Genomic DNA, 16,298 nt, shown 5'->3' on the forward strand with positions numbered 1-16,298 from the left:
GGGCGGGGAGGGGGGGGGGGGACAAAAAAAAACATGGCAATACATACAGGAGGGAATCGCTTTAAATGTGATGTTTATGATTTTACATGTAACCAGAGTATACATACAGGAGATAAAAAGGCTTTAATTGTTTTAATTGCTGATATTATGCATATGAATCCATTAGTCTGGAAAAAACATGTAGCAATAAATACAGAAGAAAAGTGTTCTTGACTGATATGCCTAAACATGAAACACTGATTATATCATAAGGTCAGTGTAAATTTTTTACTAATACACTGATATGTATAAATTTTCATTCTACTATTTTTGAACACTTTGCTAAATATATAATAAATTTATTAATGAAGTCAAATTTATAAATTAGTTGGTACTAAATTTGTAGGAAATTAAAAATTTAGAAGTGCAATTTGAAATTTAGTTTATTCTATTTTATATGTATTTAATTTTATATAGTCTTTCGTATACACAAATGTATGTGCAGTATATGTGACGATGAACATATATGTTTAAGTCAACCTGTCAATACAATTTCTGTTCTTATTCTATACTTTTTAAATTTGACTTGTGAGACAATGCATATCCATCATGTACTTAATACAGTCTGCTGACTAGACATTATAGAGAAACCATATATGAGCCGCGCCATGAGAAAACCAACATTGTGGCTTTGCGACAAGCATGGATCCAGACCAGCCGGTGCATCCGCGCAGTCTGGTCAGGATCCATGCTGTTCGCTTTTAAAGCCTACTGCAATTAGAGAAACCGTTAGCGAACAGCATGGATCCTGACCAGACTGCGCGTTTTGTAAATAAAAACTTTTCAAAATATATACATAATCATTACTATTTTTGAATACAGTACCAAAAACTTGTTGAAAGAAAGTCCGGCCTTACACTTTTAAAATCGAATAACATATATGCTACTTTAAACCACTTTTTACCAGTTACACATTAGTATTGTTTTGGCTTTTCATTTTTTTAAGGAAATTATTTATTTTGTGGCAGTTTTTAGGCATTAAAAAGCCCAGATTAATGCCATCTCGGTTTTTACATACATTTTTTTTAAAATATATATCTTAATATATAGTAATAGTAATATCATAGAATACTGTGGTATATACAGTAGTTGTTTCAGTCTCATAGTCTTGTAATTTTCTAAAAGAATGGTTTTGCATATGATTTTACGTTTCTTTATATTGTAAATGTGAATTGTATGTTAAAATAAGATGTATGAGAAGTATATATAGAAGTATATGAGAGTGTATATATAATTATATATATATGTACATTTATTCATGTGCTCACTTACTTAACATACGTACATTCATGTAATCATGCGGTCTCTTACTCAACATCCGTACATGTATTATGTACTCATTCGGTCAACATTTGTTAACTCGTGTACTCACCCGGTCACTTGATATCCGTACATTCATGTACTCATTTGGTCAGTTACTCAACATCAGTACACTCTAGTGTTCACTCAGTCAGTTACACAATATAAGTCTCATGTACTCACTCGGTCAGTTACTCAACATTCGATATTCTTGAACTAACTCAACATCTGTGCATGTATTATGTACTTACTCGGCCGCTTATTCACATTCCGTACACTCATGCACTCAGTCAGTCACCTACTAAACATCCATACATTCATGTACTCACTCGGTCAGTTACTCAATATTCGTACATTCATGTACTCACTCAACATCGTTATAATTATGTATTATAAACTTACTCGGTCACTTACTTTCTAATTTTTAATATGATCTTGTAAGTTAAATGGTATGTTCTTATTTTGAATATGTTAATATTGTCTCTTGTAGTTCTATCTAGAACGGTCATTTACAATAATAATTATTGTTTTATGCTGTATGTGTATTTATATATTTGTAATTGAATGAGATGTAAATAAATTATAAAACTATATTTTTCGACCAAGATTTTTTTTCTCAACTTTTCGAACAGTTTAGTGGACAACGTATGAACAATCATTCCAAAAATAAAACAAAATATCAAATGTAGACTTGGCTTATTATTGCAAGGTATGTTAAGAATTGTTGTTTAGGTTAAGATCTCAGCAAGTTAAAAAAAAATTAAAAGATAAATTCTCAAAATTTTGTTGGAGGATGATTCAATTATTGTATCTTATTTCAAGGTCTACCAGTAAACTTAAAACACAAGGTAATAAACCATTATGATTAAATTTGTTAGAAATTTCCAATGTTCTAAACCCCCAGTATTAACAATGCAATTAATCGTCTTGGAATTTTAATCTATATTCTACTTGATGACATATATGGCTCTCTATATATATATCTACTTGATGAATAGGTGCTATATTTTGAATTCATGAAAGTCAAGAAAAAGTTTAGAAAAACATGTGATATAATAACATGTAGTAAAGATAGATATCATAGTAAGTAACATTAATATTTAAGAAATAATGTATAGCAAAAAGAGTGTTTTAACACTATTTATGCACGATGGGCGGTTATAGGTACAGTACGGCAGTGTTTATGATCTTGTCTGAAATATTATCTTGAAGCAATTTAATAAGGCATAAATAGCCTCCGGTTCTAGGATTACGGAAGTTCCGTATTCCTGGACAACCCTATGAGGACAGGCTAGGATTACGGAAGTATTTAAGAGACATCAAAAATATGTTAGGACATGCATAAATGATGTTGTAAACTTCTTATTTCACTTTAATAAAATAGCGATTTTTGATGCCTGCCTTATTATTCCGTGTTATCTATCCGCCATTTTGGGTTAGTATAATCTTAAACGCTATATTAATGGCGGCCCGCGGAAATATTATAGAAATATGAGGGTAAAAGTTAGGTTTAAAAAATATTCTATACTTTGATTTTTTTATTTATAACCATATTGTATGTTATTAAAGTCCATTTGTGTTGATTTGATGACAAAAATTGCAGGTATATATGAAACATAGATAATTCTATAAAATTTCCGCGTGCCACCTTTAAGATTATACTAACCCAAAACAGCGGATCGATAGCACGAAATAATAGTGAAATAAGTAATTTTACAACGTCATTTATGCATGTCCTAACATATATTTGATGCCTCTTAAATACTTCCGTAATCCTAGCCTATCCTCATAGGGTTGTCTAGGAATACGGAACTTCCGTAATCCTAGAACCAGAGGCTAGGATTACGGTACTGTAATCGTAGCCACTGCCATTTAATAAATCTTAGCGCTTAGTCAAAGAACCATATATTAGAACATTATCAATAAAGGGGTACGAAAGTGAAACAAGCACGCATGGCTAATGAGTGTAAAAGTTTAAAGTGAGATAAGCAGAGAAAGAAAGAGAATGCATTAAAGGATAAAGATTCATTCGGATTGTAAATGATGGCAGCCAGTTATATTACAAGGTAGCAGGGTACACTTCGAATTTTGGCCCCCGTCAATATTTGTTATATATAGAACTTCGTGATTTTGGATGTCTGTAAATAAAGGTGAGAGATAATGATTATTAATTCTTTAGAAAATTTATACAGCCGATACATGTAAAATTCTGATGTCAGTTGGAAAACTAACTGCTGGTAGCTTTGTATAATCAATGAGACACATTTTCGCGGAAAAAATTCAAATCACGGAAGGGTTCTGTGCTTGTTGATTGATACTAGGGAACATCTGGATGGGCCCCCATTCCGTTTATATCCTGACGTTCAGTAAGGACTATTAAATTGAGAAATGCAATAAAATTGGGCATTGTTCTTGCAGCGGGATCATTGCAGGCTATTCAAAAAGTGCAAAATTGATGATTTTGGCATGCTATTTTTCATGGATGGTGTAAAACTTTCGTTTTGATAACTTTCTTTATTCTTGTATGAGAATCTTGATCTTGCCATTAATCAAAAGCACAAAACATGCACGCAATTTATAAAATGGCCACCCTGATTCTGCTCATAAGGGAAGTGCAATATTGCGACTCGCTACATGTAAGACCGTCCGTGCCCAAAATTTTCGCATCTAAGTGTACCCTGCTACCTTAAGGGAAATCTGCCAAAATTAAATTTTGAAAGAACTCTTAAATTAGTGCGGTTTCACATAGTTTAGAACCTCTTCTTCGATATTCTAAACTTTCTGGGGACTTAAAACGCTACCTGACGGCACAGCAGCTCAAAAATGTTACAGTGAGGACACATGAAAGCACAAAAGTCAATATACACACACGTTTTTTTAATTTCTAGCTCCAGTAACAAGGTTCTGGTACAGTAAAAACATCATTTTTATCGTTATTAGCCCACACAGCGCATACTTGGCCCACTAGCCATGCATTTCGTCAATCATAGGGATGTTCAGACGGTGGGGACCGCATGAAATAGGAAAATAGGGGATGGGGACATTTTATTTTCGCAAAATGGTGCGGAATTGCCCTTATATCATTCCTAATGACAAAATACGTTAAATCATGTCAGAAAATGGTAAAAACGAATGTATTGTACGTTCTTTGTCTCGTAGCGACAATTTGTAAATTTTGGCTAAATTTGCGCATTAGGAGTGGGCAAGTTTAGACTCTCTCATACAGACTTCTTTTCATGCTATTGAAAACATTTTTATTTGATTTAATTTGCGAAAGACATATAAAAGTTCAGAACTAGTAAAACCCTCTTTCGTTCATTAACTGCAAAACCTTAAGGGAAATCTGCCAAAATTAAATTTTGAAAGAACTCTTAAATTTGTGCGGTTTCACATAGTTTAGAACCTCAACTTCGATATTCTAAACTTTCTGGGGACTTAAAACGCTACCTGACGGCACAGCAGCTCAAAAATGTTACGGTGAGTACACATAAAAGCATGAAAGTCAATATACACGCATACGATTTTTTTAGATTCTAGCTCCAGTAACAAGGTTCTGGTACAGTAAAAACATCATTTTTAACGTTATTAACCCACACAGCGCATATTTGGCCCACCAGCTATGCATTTCGTCAATCAGGGGGATGTTCGGACGGTGGGGACCCCATGAAAAAGGAAAATAGGGGGTGGGGATTTTCGCAAAATGGTGCAGAATTGCCCTTATATCATTCCTAATGACAAAATACGTTAAATCATGTCAGAAAATGGTAAATACGGATGTATTGTACGTTCTTTGTCTCGTAGCGACAATTTGTAAATTTTGGCTAAATTTGCGCATTAGGGGTGGGCAAGTTTAGACTCTCTCATACAGACTTCTTTTCATGCTATTGAAAACATTTTTATTTGATTTAATTTGCGAAAGACATATAAAAGTTCAGAACTAGTAAAACCCTCTTCTGTTCATTAACTGAAAAATCTTAAGGTAGCAGGGTACACTTCGAATTTTGGCCCCCGTCAATATTTGTTATAAATAGAACTTCGTGATTTTGGATGTCTGTATATTAAGGTGAGAGATAATGATTATTAATTCTTTAGAAAATTTATACAGCCGATACATGTAAAATTCTGATGTCAGTTGGAAAACTAACTGCTGATTTATGAAAAATCGAGCTGGATGGGCCCCCATTCCATTTATATCCTGACGTTCAGTAAGGACTATTAAATTGAGAAATGCAATAAAATTGGGCATTACTGTTCGTAATGCAGTTGTTGGTGAAACATTTTAAAAACGCTTTTTAATCCGCTGTTAAGCAATATTTTATTGTATATATTGGTACATGTAAGCTTTGTGTTAATCATTGCTTGGAATTAGATATATTTGTACATTTAAAAGGGTGTCTAGGGACAATTATTTACTTAAATGACATTTGGCCACTTTTTGTTTGTATAGTTCTGCATACATTTCATTTCTGTTAAAAGGAATTAGATTTTCTTTGTTTAACTTCGTATAAATTATATTAACTTTATCCGTACCAGCAGAAGTCAGAAGTTACTTATTTGAAAAAAATGAAAAATATACCCTTTTATCGAAACTAACGCCACCAAATTTGGTGCTGATCATTAGTTCAAGGGAAATAAATCATACAAAAATAATAATACAAAGGTTACTTTGTTAATTCCCTTGTCTAACTGGTGAACTTCTCTCAGTTATTCAATGTTACGTGCGATGTGACGGATATCTCAGTGTACTTTATTGTCCATTATCATACTAAGTTAATCTTTATACTATATACACACATTTATTTACGACTTGTGAAATATTCAAGAAACAATAAGGGACCATCTTCTTCGTGATCTAATTTGTAAAAAGATCAAATTGAACGATGCATCGTCTTCGACTTATATATACTGATTGATTTAAAGATCTATAAAACAAAACAGAAATTATAATAAGAGAGTGAAATCTTTCTAAATCTTTTGACAACTAAATGAGATCTCGTTTATCAAAGTAGCCGTTCTGTTCCAAAAATGAGTTTGATTTGATAATCTTTTTTTCTTATTTTGTCTCACAGAGATGCTTAAGATCGGTCAGATGACATGTCAGCCTTATGATCTTGTATAATGATGATAAATTACCATTTACTCTCAAGTTTTGCAATTTTTGTCCATGCTAGTTTTACCGAATGCCACTCGAGACCTGAAGTTAAAGAGTTTTCTGCAGCTGAGTTATGATAAGTTGACTATTGGACATCCCGTGGTGTTTCCACAGCTAAGGCCAAATGCTTTATGAATTCAGATCCGTTTACACATGACTTTGCAATGTGTCCAACCAATAAATCTGCTCAATCAAAACAAAATTGGGTGTTGTGTTGCGAAGATACTGAAATTTATGCAATAATTATTATTATTGTTATACAGTAAATGTGCTTTTTGAACCGTTAATTTCACACAAACGAATTATTCACCCATGTGAGGAATTCGTGCGAATTCCTCTCTTGTGTGAAGAATTCGTGCGAATTTTTTTCACAAAAATTTTACGAATGTGTCACAAATTTGTGAAATTTACGTTTCGCTTTTGTACCTCTAATAAAGCAAAAAGGTGTATGTCATACTTCCGTATTTGTAACAAATGTGTGAGGAAATCGCACGAATTCTTCACATGTGTGAAGATTTTTGACAGGAAAGCGACAGTACGATGATAAAGCGCAAAGGTGCGATGGCGAAGCGCGGTAGTAGGAATGGCAATGTGCGACAGACCGATGGTGACATTACGATAGTGAAGCGTGACAGTACGACGGCGAAAGCCGACAATACGATGGTGAAGCGTGACAATACGATGGCGAAGCCTGAGAGAACAATGACGAAGCGCGACAGTACGACGGACTGTCGCAACCATACTGTCGTGCTTTGCCGTCTTACTGTCTGTACATCACTATCGTACTGTCGCTCTTCGCCATCGTACCTTTGCGTTTCGCGTTTATAGGAAGCAGGCACTGGCCCTAACGGAACACCGTAAACAAGCATTCTTCAGTCATCGATCGGAAACTAAAGACTCCCAGATGGACGTACAGACGGACAGAAGGACGGTCCAATCACTAGGAAGAGGGGTGTTAATTTTAACAAAAGAAAGCTTTGTATCATTAAAATCCCTCTGAATTTACTCCTTCGGCTTCTTTCGAAGTTCCCTTTCGATACATAAAATTCTTACTCCACCATAATATTATCTATCTCACATATTGTGTTCCGTTAAAGACGGTGCTCCGTTAGGGCCAGTGCCTGCTCCCTTCAAATGCGAAGCACTAAAGTACGACAGTACGATGGGTAAGCGCGACAGTACGATGGCAAAGCGCGACAGTACAATGGTGACAACATGACAGTACAATGGCGAAGCGCGACAGACCGATGGTGACAGTCCGTCGTACTGTCGCGTTTCGTCATCGTACTGTCGCGCTTCACCATCGTAATGTCGCGCTTCGCCATCGCACTGTCGCACTTCACCATCATAGTGTCACGGACTGTCACCATCGTACTGTTGTGCTTCGCCATCGTACTGTCGCGCTTCACCAATGTAGTGTCGCGCTTCGTCATCGTACTGTCGCGCTTCACCATCGTAATGTCGCGCTTCGCCATCGCAATGTCGCACTTCACCATCATAGTGTCACGGACTGTCACCATCGTACTGTTGTGCTTCGCCATCGTACTGTCGCGCTTCACCAATGTAGTGTCACGCTTCGCCATTGTACTGTCGTGCTTCACCATTGCACTGTCGCGCTTCACCATCATAGTGTCACCATCGCACTGTCGCACTTCGCCATCGCATTGTCGCGCATCACCATCGTAGTGTCACCATCGTACTGTCACGCTTAGTCATCGTACTGTCGCGCTTCACCATCGTGTTTTCACGCTTCGCCATCGCACTGTCGCACTTCACCATCATAGTGTCACCATCATGCTGTCGTGCTTCGCCATCGCACTGTCACGTGTCACCATCGTACTGTCGCCTACGGTGTTCAGTTAGGGCCAACGCTTGCTCCCTGTGAATGCGAAGCGCGAAGGTACGACAGTAAGATGGCGAAGCGCGACAGTACGATAGCGAAGCACGACAGTACAATGGTGACAACACGAGAGTAAGATGGCGAAGCGCGACAGTACGATGGCAAAGCACAACAGTACGATGGTGACAGTCCGTCGTACTGTCGCGCTTCGTCATCGTACTGTCGCGCTTCACCATCGTAATGTCGCGCTTCGCCATCGCACTGTCGCGCTTCACCATCATAGTGTCACCATCGTACTGTCGCTCTTCGCCATCGTACTGTCGCGCTTCACCATCGTACTGTCACGCTTCGCCATCGAACTGTCGCGCTTCGCCATCGCTCTGTCGTGCTTCACCATCATAGTGTCACCATCGTACTGTCGCGCTTCGCCATCGTACTGTCGCGTTTCACTATCTTTTCTCTGTTTACCTAAGGGCCGACTTTTATTAAACTCTATATCGTATAGTATTGTCAACTCTGTCCAGTGATCAAATAATTGGAACGCTTTTCGGCACGGGTATTATTGAAATGAATATCACCAAACCTGATGTTATTCAAATGAAAATTCCCCGGCAGAGTGTCACTCAAATGAATATCATCTGGCATGATGATATTGAAAAATGGTACTATTCCAAAATAGGCTCCGTTGGTCTATGGCTTTTTTTTACTTTGTTTACTTGAGGGATATTAAAAACGAATATCACCCAACCGAGTGTTATTTATGAACAAAATAACATTGTATTCAAAAATAACCTCTCTGTGGAAAAATAAATGATAATGTATTTACATGTAATTAATTGTTTTGTGGGAAAATGCTGTTTAATCAGCTCAAATATTTCAAGCTATGAAACGTCAAAAGTATATATTGTCAGCTGAAAATAATAAAAATACACTGTTGTATAAATTTTGCTTATAAAGCTTTTGGGTAAATTTTATGCAAAAGTGTTAATTAGGTCTAGAATAGGTTGTTTGTTTCCGCTTACCCGACCAACCCTGTCTTTTTACCACTGACCCTAAAGTTTAAATTGAAGAAACGTATTGGATTAAAATGTAGATATATGTTAAACAAGATTATTAGTAAGTAAATCCAAAGCACGCCCCTCCGCCTGACCGTACATTTCTATACATTAAAGTCGGCCCTTAAGTAAACAGAGAATAGTTGGTGAAGCGCGACAGTACTATGGCGAAGCGCGACAATACGATGGTGACACAACGATGATGAAACACGACAGTGCGATGGCGAAGCGCGACAGTACGATGGGTAAGCGCGACAGTACGATGGCGAAGCGTGTCAGTACGATGGTGAAGTGCGACAGTGCGATGGCGAAGCGCGACAGTAGGATGGCGAAGCACGACAGTACGATGGTGAAGCGCGACAGTACAATGGCGAAGCGCGACAGTACGACGGACTGTCACCATCGTAGTGTCGCGCCTCGCCATCGCATTGTCGTGTTGTCACCATCGTGCTGTCGCGCTTCGCCATCGTACTGTCGCGCTTCACCATCGTAGCGTCGTACTTTCGCGCTTCGCGTTCACAGGGAGCAAGCGCTGGCCCTAACGGAACACCGTAGTTTAGACCATCGGAATTTTATTCCTGGACCACATAACTTCGAAAGTCGAAATCACGAAACTACGATGAAAAAAGTCAAAACCACGATGGCAAATGTAGAAATCACGATGGCGAAAGTACGAAACAACGATCGTGAGAATCGAAACACGAGTCCACAATGCTGAAAACACAATATCATTGCGCATTTTTACCATCGTGGTTTCGTGTTTTCATCACCGTGGTTTCGATGGTGAAAGTCGAAACCATAATGGTGAATGTCGAAACTACGATTTGGGCATGTAGATATCGGTTGAATGCTATAAATACTTACTAAAACGCAATAGTGTAAAATAAAACACGACGCCTTTGTGAAAGGGCACGATTAAGGACTATCTACATTTGGCCTACTTGTGACCTGCGTAGTCTTACATCCAAACTGGTAGTGATAAGCCTCCAGCGTCAGTTTCCGCCGCAAAAACGTGTAAAAAGAAACTAAACTAATTTACTGTGAAGTTGTTTATTTCTAATAAACAAATACAGAAAAATGCAACATTGGCGTTCGCTCTCCATCTCGTCGCTGTTTTCTCGTTGCATGCAAACCGGCTGATAGGTCTCTGAAAACTGTCCGCTAGGGAGCTTATGACGGAAGATCAAAAGACTATTAAAGTTGTCCACTATTGGACAACCTTCCCATTAGCTTTAATACACATATTTCAGCTATGCATAATTAATGATGCTGTGCTTACAGACGACAGAAGTTGTTTCCATACAGTAGATTAATCCATAGCTTAGTATTCTTCACTCAGTCAGTCTTACTAAAAAAATAAAGATATAATAAAGCAACATATCACGATTAATTTATTTTTATAACAATTTAAAGGGTCGGCTTTTCAGAGGAAACGCAATAAGACGTGAGATGTCGTCCTGTTAAATAGTCACCTTATCTGAAAATTTAAAAAGCAAAGCAACAAATATGTTGTAAACATTTTATGACATTTGTTGTATCTTCAAAGTAAAAATGACTATAACTCAACAAAAAATACCGGATGTCAAAAGTCCTCACATGTATCAATATGTTTGCTCTGTGCTTATGATGTATATCAAGTTTCATTTTAATTGGAAGAAAACTTTACGAGTGGAGGACACAATGTACAGATATACAGGTAGTTGAACTACTTCAAAAACAAAAAGGGTTATAACTCAGGAAAATGATTGAACATGAAAGTCCCGACAGCATGCGCATGTCCGCTGCATGTTAATGAGGTATATACAAAGTTTCATTCAAATAGTCTAGGAATGGAAACTGTAGTAGGAGTCAGGTAAACAAGATACAGTTGTAGCTGTAGACCTAACAGTACAAAGGGAAACCGTGCGTAATCGTGTACAGGTTACTGAACGCTATGTTTCACTTTGGGTGGTCGCAGAGGACTAAATTAAAACTAGTTAGATTTCACAACTCATTGAAGTGGTATACTATATTGCCTTCAGATGTCTAGTAGTTTTTCAGCCTCGACAGAAAAGTTATTTTATCACATGCTTTTCAGTAAATTATTGAAGAGTGAAATATATCTGATATTTTAACAGTGAAAAATAGTCATATAAAACAATTGTATAAATTCATCATGGACCATTCCTGTGTTAAAGCCTCGTATATTTCGTGGATCACATAACAAAGAAAAATTGGTATTGGAGTCGAGAACAATATATAAATCTCGAAAATGAACAACATAGGAAAATGCTACATTAAGGTTCTGACAAGACATTTCAGACCTCGTGACAAGAGATTTCGTCAATTTTTGATTCAAAACAGTCGTATGTTACGAATATTCATTTTTTAATTACCGGTATATATGTCAATATGTGCGGTATTGAGGAATGTCGAAACCTGAAGTGTCATGAAAAGTGTAATCTGAAAAATTATGCTATTTCAATTTAACACGTTTCCAATAAAAAAATTACAGTTTTGATCTTTTAATTCTTTTTTCCAGAAAAATGTTTTTTTGTTCCCTCTTAAAAGTTAGGCTTACATAAAATAAATAATAATGAGCCACGCCATGAGAAAACCAACATAGTGGCTTTGCGACCAGCATGGATCCAGACCAGCCTGCGCATCCGCGCAGTCTGGTCAGGATCCATGCTGTTCGCTTTCAAAGCCTATTGCAATTAGAGAAACTGTTAGCGAACAGTATGGATCCATGCTGGTCGCAAAGCCACTATGTTGATTTTCTCATGTCGCGGCTCAGTTTATGAAGTTTCCGATACCGGCCGACGATACGAAATTTAAAAATAGACTATCATGAATCTTAAAACAGGAGTTATTCTTGTACACGAAATAAACCATTGCAATTTTAAAATTTTCAAAAGTTCCTCAGAAAAATTGTAGAATATTGCACTATTCATTCTGGGCAATTAAAAATGCGATAAAAATAAGAAGAAATTTGCATACATTTACCCGGTTGCAGTCTTGTAGACAATTAAGTATTGCTGTGACGTCTGTAAAGTTTTGCATTTATAATTCTTACTTTTTGTAGACGTACAGTCGGATGTCGGCACATTAGAAGTTATCCGTACCTAGACATTTTCAGAAACCCCTGACTGGTATTATATTCTGTATAATTGATCGGATTTACTACTTTTCTAAGCGTTTGCTTTTCTTTTAAACCTTTGTCAGGTAAATATGGCAGAAAAGTTAATTCCCATCTTTGATCGGTTAACAAGGATAGTTTTCTTCCATAGATGCTTGCCGAATTCCTACAAGGGTAATGTGGCAGAACGGCATTTATCATGGTCCAGTTCTAGATCCTCTGTAGACTTTTTTTTTATTCCGTTCATAAATCAGAACGGCAGTTATCCAAGTCTAATATAGTGCGCGGATGCTCTGTAGATTTGACAGAATGGAAGTCTAGTCCAAGCCGTATATTTTGCATAACAGACATTGTATTCAGCAGAGATACAGTTATACCGGTCTTAAATTATACAAATGAATTTTCTAAAAAGAAGTTATCCTAGTGTTGTTCCAGAAGTTGTTCTTCAGGTTTCAGACGACCGTTTCACTGGTTTGTAATAACGGCAGTTATTCTAGGCTCTTATTCATCAACGTTTAAAGTCTGAAACTTAGACTTGGCCTTTAAGATGTTAATTTTTCTTTTTGCCCCTCATTTGTAAATTTTTCACGGAATTTAATGAAACTTGGCACGAAAATGGCATTCACTCCAACAAAAGACCATGCAAAGTTTCAGCAATATAGATTTGTTTCAAAGTAACTTGATTCTTTTTAGTTTAAAAGTCTTAGTCTTAATTTAATACTTTTTAAAAATGTTGATGAATACGGGCCCAGGTCTTGTCCTGTAGATTTTGCAAGAACCAGTTATCCTGGTCTAGTTCCAAACGACTCTACTGTTTTTTTCCAGAACGACAGTTATTACAGTTCAATGCAACGCGAATGTTTACAGAACAGAATTCTAGTTTCAGCAGAGCATCTTTTTACGGATGGTCTGGAAAGAAGTCATTCTGGTCTGGTTCCAGACGGCTGTTCTTTAAATTCTCTAGGACGGATAATCCTCTTCTAGTATCAGACGGCTATTCTACGGGTTTGTGAGAACGGCGATTATCCTGGTCTTGTTCTGTAATTTTCAAGAAAAGTTATCCCGGTCTAGTTCCTCACGACTGCACTGTACAGTAGGTTTGTCAGAACGGAAGTTATCCTGGTCTGGTGCAAGACAGTTGTTCTGTAGATTTGGCAGAACGGAAGTAATCCTGGCCTAGACGCATGCTATCACTCTAGACGAAGGTTTCTTCCGTCCCGTCAAATCTCATCTCCTCCTCCTCCTCCTCCTCTTGAGAAAACAATTTCTAATTCCTAATGGGCCTGTATGTAACCATTCCAGGGAACGTCTGTGTTGACAAGATCTTTTTGCGGATCACGATACATATTTCAAAAACTGTAACTGTCTTCCTAACGAATTTGTTCCTCTGAGCAAAAATGCCCCTCTGTGCATTTACTTCAAATAGAAGCTAATCTAATTTCAAGTTTGCTTCCTTTTTTGCTAAAAAGAAAGATGGTAGATTGTACGTTTTCAGCGCGCAAACTATTCAGAAAATAGAACATTTTTTTCAGGTGAAATATTCCTTTGCCGATGCTATATTTGGAAACATACGCCTTTTCGCAAGAACAACAGAGAAAAATAAACCATTTTCTTACTTTTCTATACGCATATCAACTCTTGGCTTAGTTGTTTAATTACAGGTCACTTAATATCACTTAAGAATATCGAAAGACTTTTTAGCACATCTTTTCTAACGACTGTTTCTGCTGTACACAGTGACAATTCACCGGAAATCGGTACCTTTGCCATCTCCATCGTCTCACCGGAAAATAATACCCGTGCCTCTTCATCGTCAATTGCAAACCACAAGCCAATATCCGTGCTTCTACATTCTTACAAGGCAGGCGGTACCCGTGCCATCTCCGTCGTATCACCGGAAGTTGTTACCCGAGCCTCTCCATCGACTAACCGCAAGTTAATACCTGTGTTTCTACTTCCTTTCACCGGAAGTTTGTATCCATGCCTCTCCATCACCTCACCAGAAGTGGGTACCCGTGCCATCCAAAGTGTCGCCTGGCTTGACGTTATTTTTCTTTTATGAAATATTATTTTCCCATATAAAAACTCTTACCACTGATAAGGCGTCAAAGTCGTGGCATCTACAAATATCATTTGTTTTGTAGCAGAAACATGTTGATAAAAAAATGAGTTTTAAACACCAACCTGTACTTGCCGCGTCCATGTAATTAATGCATAAAATTTTCAAATAAATGTGTAGCTAACCGTCATTTTAATAAAATTGAGAAAGAATTTATAACGTCCTTCCAAAACATGCACGTGCATTTTACTATTATTACAAATGCGTAGCCATTTATTACGCACTAGTTAAAAATCCAGTCAGTGTTATAATTCGAAGATTTTTTTTAGAAAAATAAATATAAAATAAGAATCTCTTTCACGAATCATGTATCTCGAAGCAACATCGTGTTTCAAACAGCAACATGAAATGTATGCGACAATTCTCGGAATCCCAAAACTTTGGCATCGGTGATATAGAGGATATACATGCGTTGCATGCAGCAATCCCCGAGGGACGAATAATAATTGCCCGCCACTAAGGCAATAATGGTGTTTCCTGCTCCCCTTAGAGCACCGGAGAAATAACAGATACGTTTTATGGAGATAAAAAACACGGCTTAATTAATTAATGCACAACAATTTACTTGAAAGGTTGTAACTGTCTCTTATTCTAGATCAGTGTAATTTTAAAGTAAACCCAGTTCCACGCGATCTGGTAATCATGCTGACAGAAAAGGATAGAGTGACTGAACGACTTTTCCAGCCATGAAATTGTACATGTCTTCTGTGAGTGACATTTGCGGATCTAGTTCAGCCCAATAGTATTATGTTTTATGTTCAAGCTTTTTTTGTTAGCCCATATTCTGTTCAAATCGACGGTATAGATTTTGTAAAGTTATAACATGTAGCTACAACCTTTTATAACTGGTGTTAAATACGGGAATATCACTTTATTTAGTAATTTGATAAAATATTATATTATCATTTGAAATATTTAAAGTAAAAACAGCTCGTGAGAGAAATCTTTGACGCAACTTATGCCATAGATATCATTAAAAAAATGAACTGTTTGATTCACCGAATCCGTAAAACATGTAGGAGTTTTCGTGATTTTTTTTATCTGCGTAGATTATGTTACATATCATTTTAAATGTCTCAAACGGTGGTACATGTAATACGAACTTTCTGAAATTTAATTCTGCTCTGAATCATGTGTTTTATAACAGTTTTGGCCTTTGAGTATTTCGAACTTAAAAAATATAAAGTGTTTCTACTGTTGTAAATTCTGAAATTTTATTAAGGATTAAGCGACAAAGGATGCCTTTATTGTAAATTTTTGGAATTGTGTGACCAAAAATGGCTGGAATGGATGGGAAATGCTTTTTCAAGGTTCTTTTTTGCTGATAAAATCAAAACTAATCGCTTTTTCTTTAATCTTTTAAAAGTTCAAATTACCAGCCTGGAGTTCTTTGGAATGATAAAAATATCAACGGCATTGTCTTATGTTTAAGGAGCTCGCTTACGTGTTTTATTATACTAAGGTGGTATAATAAGAAGATAATGCAAAAAAAAAAACAAAAAAAAAAAACAAACTATTTTTCAACCGTGACATGTTTTTACCGAGTTTTCGCCATTGATCTCATTCTAGACCGTTGTTTTGCCGAGAGCATTTTGTTCCATGATCAAATGTATTTGGAAAATATCATCGAGTCTGCATATTTCATTCGATGTATGTATCATCTTTTAACCAGAAGA

The sequence above is a fragment of the Mercenaria mercenaria genome, chromosome 2, assembly GCF_021730395.1.
Source record: "Mercenaria mercenaria strain notata chromosome 2, MADL_Memer_1, whole genome shotgun sequence".
NCBI lineage: Eukaryota > Metazoa > Mollusca > Bivalvia > Venerida > Veneridae > Mercenaria > Mercenaria mercenaria.